We start from the raw sequence: 14,269 nt of genomic DNA on the forward strand, positions 1-14,269 counted from the left end.
GTGCTGTCGCTCCTTGGACTGCAGTGCTCGCCACCTGCCTGGGTGGAGCCGGGGCAGAAGGAGCAGGGGAGCGCTGTTCTCTTGACTCTGTGCCCAGCAAAGAAGGGAAACTGAGGCACGGTGTCACACCCCGCTAGGACGTGGGGAGGGTGAAGTCAGCCCGTATCTCTTGGCTCGGGCAGCCTCAGTCATGAATCATCGTCCGGGTGAGGAGAGAGCATCTGGAGCCCATCCGGGCTCTGCTCACGCCCTGTTCCCAGCCCACCCGCCCTCCCCAGCCCTGGCCTCTCCTCCTGCCAGCCCAGGGGGACACGGACAGTGTTCCTGTTTTTAACCTGCCCTCCCCAGCAGCCGCAGCACCCACCTGGGCACTGTCCTGCCGGTCAGGGCAAGGGCGACATCCCTGCTGAAGTGGGAATTTATTAATTTTTTTGTCCCGTTTCCAGGTGGTTTCCTCTTGTTCTGCCTCATGATGCAGATTTGTTGTGGCAGCAGTGCCCAGGCCTCGAGGCTGGCTTAGTGAGGAGGATTTTAAGCCAGGTAAGAGCCAAGAGCTTTTCCTTTTGCTTTCTGCGTGCCTTTGCCTCATTCCCAAACCTTTTCCTGCAGCTGGAGAGGTGTGAACACCTTGCCATAGAGTGTGAGCCGAGATCCGGACTCCAGGAGCCAAGGGATTCATAAAACCATCACGTAGTGCCACAACCTCAATAAATGACAAAAATCTGGTCGCTTAGCAACTCAAACTGGCTTTTTTTTTTTTCCCTTTCCTAAATTGATCATGTTTTCTCTAAGTTCTCTGTCAAATATTTAACGCGAGAAAATTACAAGGGGCCCTTTCCATGAGGAGTAAATTGCTCCATGAGGTCAGTGCGACATTGTGGGGATCAGCAGCGGGGCTGGCCGGGCTGGCCGGGCTGGCCGGGCTGGCCGGGCTGGGAGGGCTGGGAGGGCGGGGGAGGAGCAGCCGGGGTGGTGATGGCCCCGGGGAGAGCGGAGCGGTTCCAGAGCATTGCAGGGGGACCGGACCCCCGGAATGGGCAGGGTCGCCCCCCGGAATGGGCAGGGCCGGGTCTGGGGGCTGCTCGGGGTGCGGAGCCCCGCAGGGAGCGGCGGGCTCGGATCCCGTGGGAAGCAGGAGCTGGGTCAGCTCTGCAAACACTGATGACAAGCACATGTCCCAGCGCTGCCTGCCCTGGGCCGGCTCCTCCCCGCGCCGGGACACACGGCGTGCACGGGGGAGACAGCTCGGGGGCTCCGTGGGGCTCTGGGTGAGCTCTGGGGGGATCAGAGAGTGGAGGTGCCCAGGCCCTGGAGCAGGTCCTGACCTGCTCCCCAGTTTGTCCTGCGGACTTCCCCTGCCTCCGCCTTGTGTTTTCTCTCTGAACATCTGGTTTGGAATGAGAATCTTCGGCTCTCCAATAACTCCCGCCCCGTGCTGCATCCTTGGATAATGCTAAATCCAGAGCAGCGTCACTGGTTGGACCAACCCCAAGGGCCTCAGTGTCCAGCAGCCAAATAAATTCTCTGCTTTTGCAGAACTGCTTCTCGCTGCTCCAGGACCTTCGGCGCCAGGGCAGCGCTCAGCCCAGCGCTCAGCCCAGAGCCGTGCTGGTAGCCAAGCGTGGCTCCTTGTGGCTAGCAGCTGCTGGGAGCTGCTCCTGCTGCTGTCCCCCTCCTCGGCAGCTGCAGGGCTGCTGGAACGGCCCGTGCCCAGCGCCGGGACCCATCCGGCTCCCGGAGCCCGCTGGAGGGTGCTCTCTGCCAAGCTTTGCACCGCGGATGCTTCCAAGCGGCTCTTGGTGAGAACAGGGGATCGGCTGGAGCGCTCCCGGTGGGAGCTGCAAGGGACAGCACGGCCCCTCCTGGGCACCTGGCAGGACCCCCACACGCCCCAGGAGCAGCTCCTGACCCCGTTTTCCCCCCCCCCACATGTTGGTTTTCCCTGTCAGGCTGTGCTGCGGGGCTGAGACTGCTCCTGTGCTTTTGGGACTTCATCTGAGGAGCCAGGCCCCTGGATCCAGCTCCCACCACTCCCAGTCCCTGTCCTGTTAAAAATTAATTGGCACAGCCACCGAGGGTGACTCTACAGCCAGGGCTGGTCACTGATGCCATTTGCTACCAAAACCCTTTTCTTGGCTGACACTAGATGCTCATCATCACAGCAGCTTTTCCCTCCCAGTTCACTCTCTCCCACCCTGGCAGTCCAGGGGCTGGGCTTTGTGCTCCTGAAATGCTGAATAACTTGTTCATTGAAGAGAATGTTCAGCTACAATCTTGTCCTCCTCCTCCCTTGTCTGTTTGGAGGTGCAGTGGGAATTCTGGGTTCAATTAACTCCCCTCTGTGTCATCTGTGGGCTGGGCTGCACTGTCCAGCCCTTTGTGCTTTCCAGATTGCTGTGGAAAATATTAGTGTGCACGGTGGTGAGATCCATGGTGAAAGTGTTCATGAAGAATTGAATGTCAAGTCCCTCAGTTTTCTGTTCCAGTCATTTTTTCCACACAGACACCATTCCCCTGGCTCTTACCTGCAGCCCTCTGGCCACCCCAACCAGGACCAGCAGCAGGACCTGGGATGTTTTGGAGGCACTGACACATTTTCCATCACAGGATCCATGTCATCCCATCTGTGCTCCATTAGCCTATTTTTAATCACAATTTAAAGGCATTTTCCAGGAACAAACACAGACTCGCTGGCCTGTAACTCTTTCAAGCCCTGGTGATGTTTTGGTTCCAGGTGTGTGGGTTGCTGCCAGGTAGAGCAGAGGCTGCAGCAGCAGGGTGAATGTTCATGGAACCTTGGGTTTGGGTTGGAAGGAACATTAAAGGCCATCTCAAAGGCACACTGCATCACCAACATATTCTCCCCTGGTTTCATATAATTATTTATAGGGCCCTGAGGGGGTCAGTACATGAAAATAAAGTGTCATTTTTGGTATCACAACTCATATTTCTAGAACAGAAATTGTTTATTTCACATGCACATATCCAGCACCAGAGCACGGGAGGGAGGGTTTGAGTCCGTGCTCAGCCCTGAGGAGCTCCTGTGTGAGGATATCCCTGTCACCTCCCCGGGGTGTTCCTGTGGCCCTGGCACGGTGCCTGTGGTGGGCACAGCTCTGTCCCTCTCCTCTGGGTGTCACTGTGTCATCGCTCCTGAGCTGCCTGCCCGGGGACTTGGCCCAGCAGAGGGAAGGAAAATATTCCTCACTGCCTGACACGCTGCCAGCGCTGCTGCTGATGGCCAAGAGTGTGTGTTTGGGTGCTGCTCCCCCTTGGCCTGCTCTTTTCCAGTTGTCCTCCCCCTCCTGCTGAATTCTGGCACCTCCCTCTGATTCTCTCCTGCCCCTGTTCTGGTTCTCTCCTGCCCCTGCTCTGGCTCCTCTGGGGCTCTGAGAGCTCCTGCAAGTTCAGAGCTGGTGGGAGCAGGCAGGGAGGAGAGGACCTGCCATGGGTGCAGGTTTATTGAAGATCCCCTTTCATCCCTGCTCTGAGGCATTCATACCTTCAAAAGTCACTTGTTCCAGTTTCTGTTCAGGTGAAGCTTCACTTTTGGGTTAAAAGGCTCTTTTTGGAGGAAGAACTCACCCAGCAAACTCACCTCAAACTTCTCACTGCTCAGGGCTCTTATTCCTGCCCCAAGACACAACCGCTCAGCCCCAAAATGCTGGGGGCAGGTGCAGCAGGTGCCCTCTCAGTGCCCCTGAGCCCAAAACCAGTCCCAGGGTCGGTGGGAAGGGCAGGAGCTGCTCCCCTCGAGCCCGGGGCTGAGCAGCAGCTCCGGTGGGGATGGAGAGGGTTTGGAAAACGATGGCAGGGAATGGGCGAAGCTGTGATTTGTTTTGTCGGGAAATCGGTAAATCAGCGGGTCTGGCACTTTTGTGGCATCTCATCCCACTCAGACATGCAGGCAGGGCAGGGAGCTGGGGGCTCTGCAGAGTCGGAATCCAGAAAATACCTAAAAATAGCAAGCAGAGGATCCCTGACCCCATTAGTCATCTCCTCCCCAGAACAGAGGAGGCTGCAGCTGAGCCCTGCTCCTTCCAGGGAGCTGCAGCAGCAGCCAGATGCGTCACAGCAGCCCAGCATTGCCATCCCAGCACTGCTGGTGGATGTGGGGTGGGATGTGGGTGGCCCCACACTCTCTTTTCATATCCACCCCAGACGAAAGCTGATGATTTTGATTTCTGTTTTTATCTCGCAGCATTGTGACGTTTATGTCTCAGCAATTCTGGCCATTCCAAACTCGGCATTCTCGGTGAAAACCACCAGAAGAGGCACTCGCTGCTGTACCTTGTGTCGGTTTAATTGGCCGTCCCCTGTTAGCAGGAGCTGGGCTCCGTTTCAGAATTAGCAATGGTAATTGATACCTGAGCCGGGTGTAACCGCTGGCGGGACGGCTCCTGTCAGCCCCGGTGACAGCTCTGTCACTCACCAGGTGATTTATGCAGGCTCGAGGTGCGCAGGGACGCGTTTTGGGGCTCCTGTAGAAAACTGCTTTTATTGTTTCCTCGCTGCCTCTCATGCTCGCTCGATCGCTGCTGCTGAGCATTATCACCTTTTATTTGTCACGGCATGGCAAGGTGAGCACTGCAATTGTCACACAGACAGGGGGTGAGCACACCCAGAGCTGTGCATGGACCCACACCCCAAACCTGTGCATGGATCCACACCCAGAGCTGTGCATGGATCCACACCCAGAGCTGTGCATGGATCCACACCCCAAACCTGTGCATGGATCCACACCCAGAGCTGTGCATGGATCCACACCCAGAGCTGTGCATGGATCCACACCCCAAACCTGTGCATGGATCCACACCCAGAGCTGTGCATGGATCCACACCCAAACCTGTGCATGGATCCACACCCAGAGCTGTGCATGGATCCACACCCAAACCTGTGCATGGATCCACACCCAAACCTGTGCGTGGATCCATACCCAGAGCTGTGCATGGATCCACACCCCAAACCTGTGCATGGATCCACACCCAAACCTGTGCATGGATCCACACCCTAAACCTGTGCATGGATCCACACCCAGAGCTGTGCATGGATCCACACCCAAACCTGTGCATGGATCCACACCCAGAGCTGTGCATGGATCCACATCCATGTCGTTGCATGGGATCGATGTCCTGGCTGGGATGGGATGTCCCTGGGTTAAATGGGATGTCCCTGGGTTGGATGGGGTATCCCTGATGGGGAAGGGATGCCCTGAGAGGGATGGGATTCCTGCATACTGCTTTGACAACCCTGGTGCTTTCCCATTTTAGCCTTGAGCACTTAAAACTCATATCCTGCCTCCTGGCAATGATTAATTGGGAAAATGTTGTTGAATTAAGACTATTGATGTCCCTCCTGAAGGTCGGGCTGGCAATAAAGTCAAATCACAGTGTTTATGCTGATACTAAATTAATTACCTGCCATTTTCATGCCTGTTAATGATTTGTTTGTGATGCTCTTCGTTGTTGTAATGGGGGAGCAGTGACTGATGGACCTCCCTTCTTTATGAGTGTAATTAAAAGGCAGCAGTTGGGGCATTCATGCAGAAATACCAGCCAGGACCCAAACCTGAGGGGGGCTGTGTGATCCACACTGTTAAATGCCACAGTCACAGTTCTGGGCTCCTGCCTGGATTTTCATCAGGTTGCCAGAGTGAAATGTGATCTTTGATAAATCCTTGAGGGTTTTCCTCATAATGTCTTGGTTTGTCCTGTCCAAAGGGATGGATTTTAGGCTGGTGTTTCAGAGGTGAGATGTGGGGGTGAGGTTTATTGTAGACAGGGGAGCCTGCAGGGCATTGTGTAGGGTCTCTAGGGCCAGGGGAGGAGCTGCTCCACCCCAAGGAGGGGATGAGAGACCCCGATCTGAGCCCAGCCACGCTGCAGGCGGGGCAGGGAGCAGGACCCTGGTGTGGCATGGAGGGGCACGATTCACAGAATCAGGGAAAAACATGGAAAATCCTGGAGAGTCATAGAAAGTCATGGAAAATCCTGGAAAATCCTGGAAAAATTATAGGAAATCCTGGAAAGTGATGGAAAATTTTGGAAAGTCATGGAAAATTCTGGAAATATATGGAAAATCCTGGAAAGTCATGGAAAATCATGGAAAATCATGGAAAATAATGGAAAATCATGGAAAGTCATGGAAGGTCATGGAAAATCATGGAGAGTCATGGAAAATAATGGAAAATCATAGAAAATCCTGGAAAATAATGGAAAAACATGGAAAATCCTGGAAAAATCATGGAAAGTCCTGGAAAGTCATGGAAAATATCTCCTCCCTCCGAGCCCATGGAGTGCAGCTGTTCCCCAAGGCCACCACAGCCCGTGTCCCCACATGCCACATCCTCAGTGTGTGCCAGGTGTGGGCCTGTGCCCTCTGGCCAGCTCTCAGCTCTGAGTCTCCTGTTCCCTGAGCTCTGCAGAGCTCCCTGTGCTCACACACAGCTCTGGCCATCCTAAACAGAAGATCACAGAGGCTTCAGAAGAGCTCAGCACGTTGGCTCTGACAAAGGAAATGGCTCCTCACAGAACTAAAGTTTCTCTCTTGTAACCACTCCTTAATATTCTAAAAATATTTTAAGGCATTTTCTGGACTTAGACTGGGGAGTTGCTTTGGGAGGGGCTCTGCCATTGGGACCAGCAGAGATCTGCGACTTTCTGGGGACAAACTTGTTTCTGTGAGTTGGGAAGTGTCACCTGTCTCTAGTCCCAGCAGAAGATGCAGCACTTCCCCTGTGAGGAGTAAAAGGAGGAAGCACCAGCACCTGTCACACAGTGCAGGATTGTCACTCCTGCCACTTCACCTGCCTTTCTGCCATTGCCAAGCACAATTGTCCCTGATTTATATCCAGTGGTGCCTCACAGTGCAGCAGGGAGGGAGCTGGAGCCCCTCACCCTTGCAGCACAATGTGCACTGGAGCAGGGAGCATTTGGCATTTCCAGCCAACCCTCACCCAGGCAGGGAACAAACACCCCTGTGCCTGATGGGTATTAAATGTCCCCCAAGGCAGGAACATCCCCAGAGCTGCCCCAGAGAGGGGATGCATTAATAAACATTTTTGTGCATGAAAAGAGAAACACTGTGATCCCTGTGGCTGGCAGCAGGCTGGAGTTCTGCAGTTCTGGGAGGAAGAGAAGGATTTGCTCATTGGCACACTGCCCTGAAATGTTTATCAGCAAACATTTGTCCTTGTTTTCTTAAATAAAAAAATTGCATATTGTGTGTTGGAGTAACATTCTGCTGGAAACCAGCCCTTTGGGAGGGAATGGGCAGCAGAGATGCATTTCTCCACCTTTGATCAGAAATATGCACTTGGTTTGGGGGAGAGCTGGGCTGGGAAGAGGAGAGGGGATGGAGGAGGTTGGTACAGAGCCATCAGGTGCACTGGAAGCAGAGATGGAGATGCAGGGGTGTGGAGCACCAAGAGCAGCTGGGGATGGGAATTAAGAGTGTTTCACCTGAAGTCAGGCTTGGGCTGGAGCCAGAGGCAAACCCAGAGCACATCATACAGAAGGAGTAATGGGACCAAGGGACAGCATCACCCAGGGATTCCCTTCCAGAGGGCAGAGGGTGTAGGACCAGCACTGGAGCCCAGCTCTGGAGGAATCCTGGGGACACCAGCAGCTCTGGGCATCCCTGGCAGCACCAATGCCACATCCCTTCCCCCTGCAGCCCGAGCTGTGCTCTCCAGGCCCATGTGCAGGGATTTCTCTGCCCTTGCTCCCCCTTGTTGAATCAGAGGAGGCAAATTAGGTCATGCAGAGCTAAATTGAGCATTAACTGTTCTCCCCTCAGAACTGCATCTGCAGCCTCTCCTGGGAAACCAAAACCATCCCAACATGGGGCTGGGATCACATCCCTCCCTCCCAGTGCTGAAGAGCTCTGGGCTCTCTGAGGGCTCTGAGAGAGAGCTCGGGGTGAGGATGCAGGGTTTGGGGAGGGGGGAGCAGCAGGGTTTGGGGAGGGTGAGGATGCAGGTTGGCTGGGAAGGGGCAGGAGTGTTCCTGCAGCTGCCCCTGCTCAGCTCTGCTCCCTCATCTCCCCCTGCTGCTGTGCCTTTGCTGCTTTCTGCAGGGATCAGCTCCTGCAGAGCCTCTCACAACGCTCCCACTGTTGCTGCAGGACTGGGAAAGCTGCTCATAGTCTGGGCTGAGAGCTCCAGAGACTCTCCAGCCCTTTGTGTGGATTTTGTGTGCCGGGGCCCCTCCCTGCCCGGCAGGGAACCCTGGCAGAGGCAGTAGCAGCAGCACGGGCTCCCCCAGTCCTGGGGAGCCTGGCAGGAGCAGGCGAGCTCTGTCTATAGCGAATGGTGCCTGCAGGAATAATGGGGGAAATCTGGGAAAGCAGAGAGCAGGGAAGGGCTCCCGTGGTGAGGCTGGGCTGGGTAGGAGGGAGCCTCTGGCTACACATACCTGAGACACTCCCAGCGCTCTTTCCTCCTTCCCACTCCTTTCCCAAGCTGCCCTTTCCAAAAAGGCTTGTCCTCACAGGCTGGCTCCGTGGATGGGTTCCAGGTGAGTTAATGAGACTGAGAGGTGCTGGTGGCTGCCTGACACCAGTGACATGGTGCTCCTGGTGGGAGATTGCTGGAAACCCAGCAGGGCTGGGCTGTGCATCCATCCTGCTTCCAGTGTGAGAGTGGTTCTAAACCCAGCCTGGGCTGGGCTGTGCATCCATCCTGCCCCCAGTGTGAGAGTAGTTCTAAACCCAGCCTGGGCTGGGCTGTGCATCCATCCTGCCCCCAGGCCCGAGGCAGGCAGCAGCAGGAGCCAAGGCTGTGATGTGCAGGGTGAGAGCTGCTGAGGGTCCTGCTGGGGTGGCAGGGCACAAGGCTGGAGCCACAGCAGGGTGGCACAGCAGAGCAGCGTGGGCACCTGATGAAGGCTTTGCTTGTGCCTGGGGTGAGGAGCTGTGCCAGGCTCAGGAAAGCCTGAGGGAAAATGCTCAGGGGCTGCAGGAGCCTGGCCAGCCCTTGGGAACTCTGAGTGACCCCTGGAAAATCCTTAGATAGATAGATATAGATAGATAGATAGATAGATAGATAGATAGATAGATAGATAGATAGATAGATAGATAGATGGAAAGCCCTCCTGCACTCAGCAGCTCTTCACCAGCCAAAGCAGAGAAGCTGGGTGCTGCACAGAGGAGAAACACTGAGGGAGTGCTCTGGTGTCTCAAGGAGCAGCTGCTATCTCTGGAATAAGAATGTGTCTCTTCCTCTGACACCCCCTCCCTCCCTGCCCTGTGGCTGCTGGTCATAGGCACTGCCAGCAGCAGCTCCCAGAGCTCCTCCTGCTCATTGATGGGAATTGAGGAGTTGAACTGGTTTGAAATGGTTTGGAAGGGACCTTAAGGACCATCTAGTTCCACCCCCTGCCATGGCTGGGGGTGCTGGGGTGCCTGGGGGTTCCCTGCTGTAAATACCCCGGGGACATTGCAGAGCACACATGGCCTTTGCACAAACACCCACATCCCCAGAAATAGTTTCCCAGCCAAAGCTGAGATGATTTTAATGAGCCTGGAGTTTGGGCAAGGCTGGTTTAAGCAGATCCTTGGGCTTTCTCAGCACACAGGGCTCAGAAGGAGCAAGATTCCCAGTTCCTGCCAGGAACAGGTGTGTTCACACAGGTGGAAGGGTTCCCTGAGCTGGGTTATTTACCATAACCATGTTTGCACTGGAGCTGTGAAATGAAGGCAGTCTGACTGAGAACCCGGCAGCAGCTGCTGTCTGAGCATCCCCCAGGACTGTCCCTGCCAGCTCTGCTCCCATGGAGTGACACTGCACAACAACCCGGGGACAGGGCTGTGCTGAGGGGGAATGGCAGATTCCTGCTTGCTGCATTCAGCAGCATGGAAAAATTTAATCAAAACTGCATCTATTATACATGATAGTGGGGAAAAAATCTGCTAAGGGCTTCTGCTCTTCATTAACTGCCTTAAAATTACTCAAGAGGAGAGGGAAAGCTTCAGCTTAGCAGAAAAGCGAGGAAATAAGAGAGTTGCTGTTATTGTTGTTGAGGAGACCCAAAGAGTGTTTGCAGCAAATAAACTGCCCTGGAAAATAACGTGCAGTGCCTGAGGCAGCAGCCAGGGTGACCTCAGGTGATCCCAGGTGATCCCAGGTGATCTCTGTGTGATCTCAGAATTATCTCTGTGATCTCAGGTGATCTCAGGGTAATCTCAGAGTGATCTCAGTCTGATCTCAGAGTGATCTCAGGTTATCTCAGGTGATCTCAGGGTGATCTCAGGTGATCTGAATGAGCAGAGGTTTGGTGCATCAATGCCTGGGCAGACAACACAAACGTGGCAAGGTAAATAACTCTTATTTCCAAGGTTAGAGCTGAGTGGAGGCACAGCAGCTTCCTGCAGTGATGGGAGGGCAAAGCAGCAGGGAAGAGGCTCAGAGTGAGGGGAGCCCGAGCCTGGGGAGGGATGGGCTGGGTGGAAACCTGGGAATTCCCAGTGGCATTCCCTGGGAAAAGCCAATTTGATAACATGCATTTCTAACACTCCCCACGCTGAGCTTGTCCCACTCTCCTTTTCTCCCTGGGGGCTGGGGGCACCCAGCACGGTGCCCAAGCAGGGGAGGGTCGTGCCCAGCCCACCCAGCCCCTGCCTCGCTGGGGGAGGAGCAGAACCCCGTGGGGAACGGGAAACCCTTCATGGGATGGGGAAGTACTCCCTCCCTTTAAATAACCCCTCTGAGCCCCCCCTCTGCCCCCTCCCTGCTCCTGCAGCCCTGGGGTAGCGAGGGGAGCTGGGGCTTGGCAGGGCTGAGAAATCTGATAAAGCAGGAAAGGAAAACTTTAGGGGTTTCTTTTCCCAGCAGTTAAAGAAAAGGGAAAAAAAAGAAAAAGATGAAAGAAATGAAAGGAGAAAAGCTGGTGAGAGGAAAATTAATCTGGAAATGAGGCTCTCTAGGAGTCAGAGGGAAATGGTTTTCAGATAGAAAATTATTGCAAAATACTGCATGAACAGGGTTTTAGCCTGTCAGACACAAAGTGCAGCTGAGTGAAGGCTGGGCTGGTGCAGTGGTAATTGGTTCTGACTGTAATTTAAACAAGGCAGGAGCTGGTGGAGCAGGGCCTGGCAAAGACAGAATCCTCCTGCCTGTCAGAGGAGCTGGGTGGCCCATTGCTGGAAAACAACTTTGCTGAAATGATTCATTTTGAGATTTTTTTAAAAGGAAAACAAGCCTATTTCTCTTCCCAAATTGATGTTCTCAAATGCAATGTGGGTTTTTTTGTTCTTTTTCAGAATAAAATGAAACTAACCCCATCCCAATGAAATAGTTCAATAATAAAATAATTTCTGAGAAATCAAAAAATTAAAGAGTGGTTTTATTTTATTTTCTTGCTTTAATACTGGGCTGAAAATAAAAAACCCTTTGCCCTGATCTGGTGTGTGTTTGTGGGGGTGGAGGGGCTGGCTGTGTCTGCTGCAGAGTCTGGGAACCCTTTTAGTACTGAGGGGAGAAAATGTTGAAATGTAGAAAGCACGTGTCAAGAGCAGGACAGGGGGTTAGGAGGTTATTTGGCTCTGGCTCTGTTGCTGGGTTTTCATTGGAAAATCAATAATAATCTCATCCCCACGTGCCAGCAGCAGTCAATCAGGTCTGTGGGGATGAGCTGGGCACTCACCTGGCTCTAAACCCTGGAAAGGTTTGGGGAAAAGGGAAAACTCATTTAAGGCCAACACGGTGTTAAAATGTGTTTTTTCTGCCCTGCCAAGGGATCCCTGTCCCCAGCACATCCCTGGAGCTCCCCAGAGCTGGGGCAGCCCCTGAGCAGCCCCAAGCTCTGCCCCAGGCCACAGCTCCCATTGCAGCCCCTGGACACTCCCAGGGCTTGGGGATCTCTGGGTGTGTCCATGGCCCTGGTGGCAGCCCCCAGGCTGGGAACACCAGAGAGAAGATGTTTATTTAACAGCAACCCTATCAAAAGATGGAAGCACTGAGTGGACTCCCACAACTGCATCTCTGTGGGTTTTGCTGGGGGAGGCTTCAGCCATGGCTCACCTGCAGGAGCTGTCCCTGGGGTCCTGGGCAGGAGCAGTGCTCCCCACTGGACTGTTCTGCTTTAACCTGATGTCCCAGCACAATGCATCAGGAGGAGCCAGGGCTGTAAAACACATCCAAGCCACGCTTGCCAGAGCAGCTCCTGGGTTTCCTTTCTCTCTCTGTGCTATTTATATTCCTCGTGCTTACAGAGAGGGCTCAGCTCCAGCACTGCCTTCTCTGCAAGTAAATAAATCCTTGGTTCTACATTTTATTTCTTTCTTTTCCAGTTGGTCTGAAATGAGCACTCAAGAAGGAGCAGCAGGGTGCAGGGGTGTGAGCTGGGGCTCAAGGGTGAACTGCCCCCTGTACAAAGGGATTAAGGAGAATTGTGTCACAGCCAGGTGTGCTGGGCACCCCAGGGCTGGGGAGGTGCAGGAGAAGGGAGCTTGTCACCCCACTGGAGCTCAGTTCCCCACACCACAGCCACCTCTGTCCTGGGCAGACCCTGCACTCAGCTTCTCCTCCCCTTTTTAACTGAGAATCCTGCAGCTTCAGTGACTCCTCGGTGCAGAAAGCTGCTGAGTGGATAAATGGCTTGAAATGGTTGATGCAGAAACTGGGTCTTGGCATTTCCAGGAGGAGGAGGAGTTCCCACGTCTTTTCATTTTACAAAGTACTTGGAAACGAGTTAAAAGATCGGCTGAAATGGAATGGAAATTGTTTGAAGTTCTCTAAATATGTATATATGGATACACACACAGGGGGAAAAGGGAGAAAGGGGGAATTCTGGCTTCAGCTGTTTATTTTTGCCTTAGGTATATTAATTTATTTCAGCTTTTCATCAGGATTTGTAAAGAGACTCTTATTATTGTTTTTAATTTTCTTGAAGATGTTTCTAGGATTGGGATCCAGCAGCCTGGGGAATAGAGCAGGAGACCAGCACAAACCCTCATTGTGTCCTGGCAGGGAGGGAAGGTTCCTGTGCTGGAGCTGGGGAAGAAAGGCAAACCTTGCTGCAGTGAGTGTGTCCTCAAGGGTACACAGGAGGTGTGAGGATGTGCCTATGCCATCAGCAATCAGGGAGGTGTTTCCCAGCACAGGGCTGAGGAATTCCAGCGCTGATGAGATTTCTTCCTCTCCAATTCCTCAAGCATTAATCTGAGCAGACTTTTATCATCCCCTCGCTGCCTTCCCGGGCACACAGGATGAGAAACGATCCAGGGGCCGCTCGGGGTTGTTGTGCTGGGATTTGGTGTGCTGGGGTTTGTTGTGCTGTGATTTATTGTGCTGGGATTTACTGCACAGCTCTGGGGCTGGGCTGGGCTCTCCCTCCTGGGCAGGGAGCCACCACCCAGCCCTGCCTGAGGACTGGAGGGGACTTTATTATTCTCTCCAGATAGCAGTTTCTGCTTAATTTTCAAAAGCATCTTTGGAAATGGTGCAAGAGCATCCTGCAGTGGTGGCAGATCCAGAAGCAGAGGCACTGAGCTCGGGATGCTGGGCAGGGACACAGGCTCCAGCTCATCCTCCCCACGGCCAGAAATGCTCTGAGGGCTCCCTGGGTTTGATCCTGTGCTGGGCAAGGTACAGCTCATGTGCTGGGGGTGGCACAGGGCTGGCACAGGGATATTGTGCCTCCCCTCCCTGTTACCATTGCTCCTGTTGCTTGTTTAGGTCAAGCACCTCTGGTCATGAAGGGATTTAAGTGCCACATTTGGTGCTGGGCTAAGGTGAGAACATGCATTATTTCTCTCCCCAAAAAGCCCCACTGTGGTGGGTCTGTATCTGTTTAAATCACATTTCTCCCCTGGCAGCCAGCACAGTGCTGCAGCCTCGCAGAGGGTTTGGAAATGGGGAAGGATGACAACACAGAGAGGGCATTTAATGCCTCCTCCATTTGTGTTTTCCTGTTCTATTGCCAGCCCAGTGCTGTGCTGGACTATTTTATCATCATCTGTTTTCTCCCACAAACACCCATTTGCTCTCCCAGCCGGGATCTGTGGGTGCACTGGACACCCCCAGGCGCTCAGGAAATTAAAACAGGCATTAAGGTGAAGCCTCTCTACATGCACAGGGCCGGCCTGAGCTCACCCTCCTAGCTTTGGGGGACACAATCGGTATCTGAGCTCACATTCCAGGTGCCTGATCCCTTTCTGGGCTCATTTTCCAGCGCAGGAATGTTCCCTCTCCCTATGGGTGTGCATACCAAACGCTGCGGAGCCTCTGAGCGCTCAGCTCAAGGGCTTTTCTCGAGTTTGTCTCCCCAAA

Source organism: Erithacus rubecula, assembly GCF_903797595.1.
Source record: "Erithacus rubecula genome assembly, chromosome: 15".
Lineage (NCBI taxonomy): Eukaryota > Metazoa > Chordata > Aves > Passeriformes > Muscicapidae > Erithacus > Erithacus rubecula.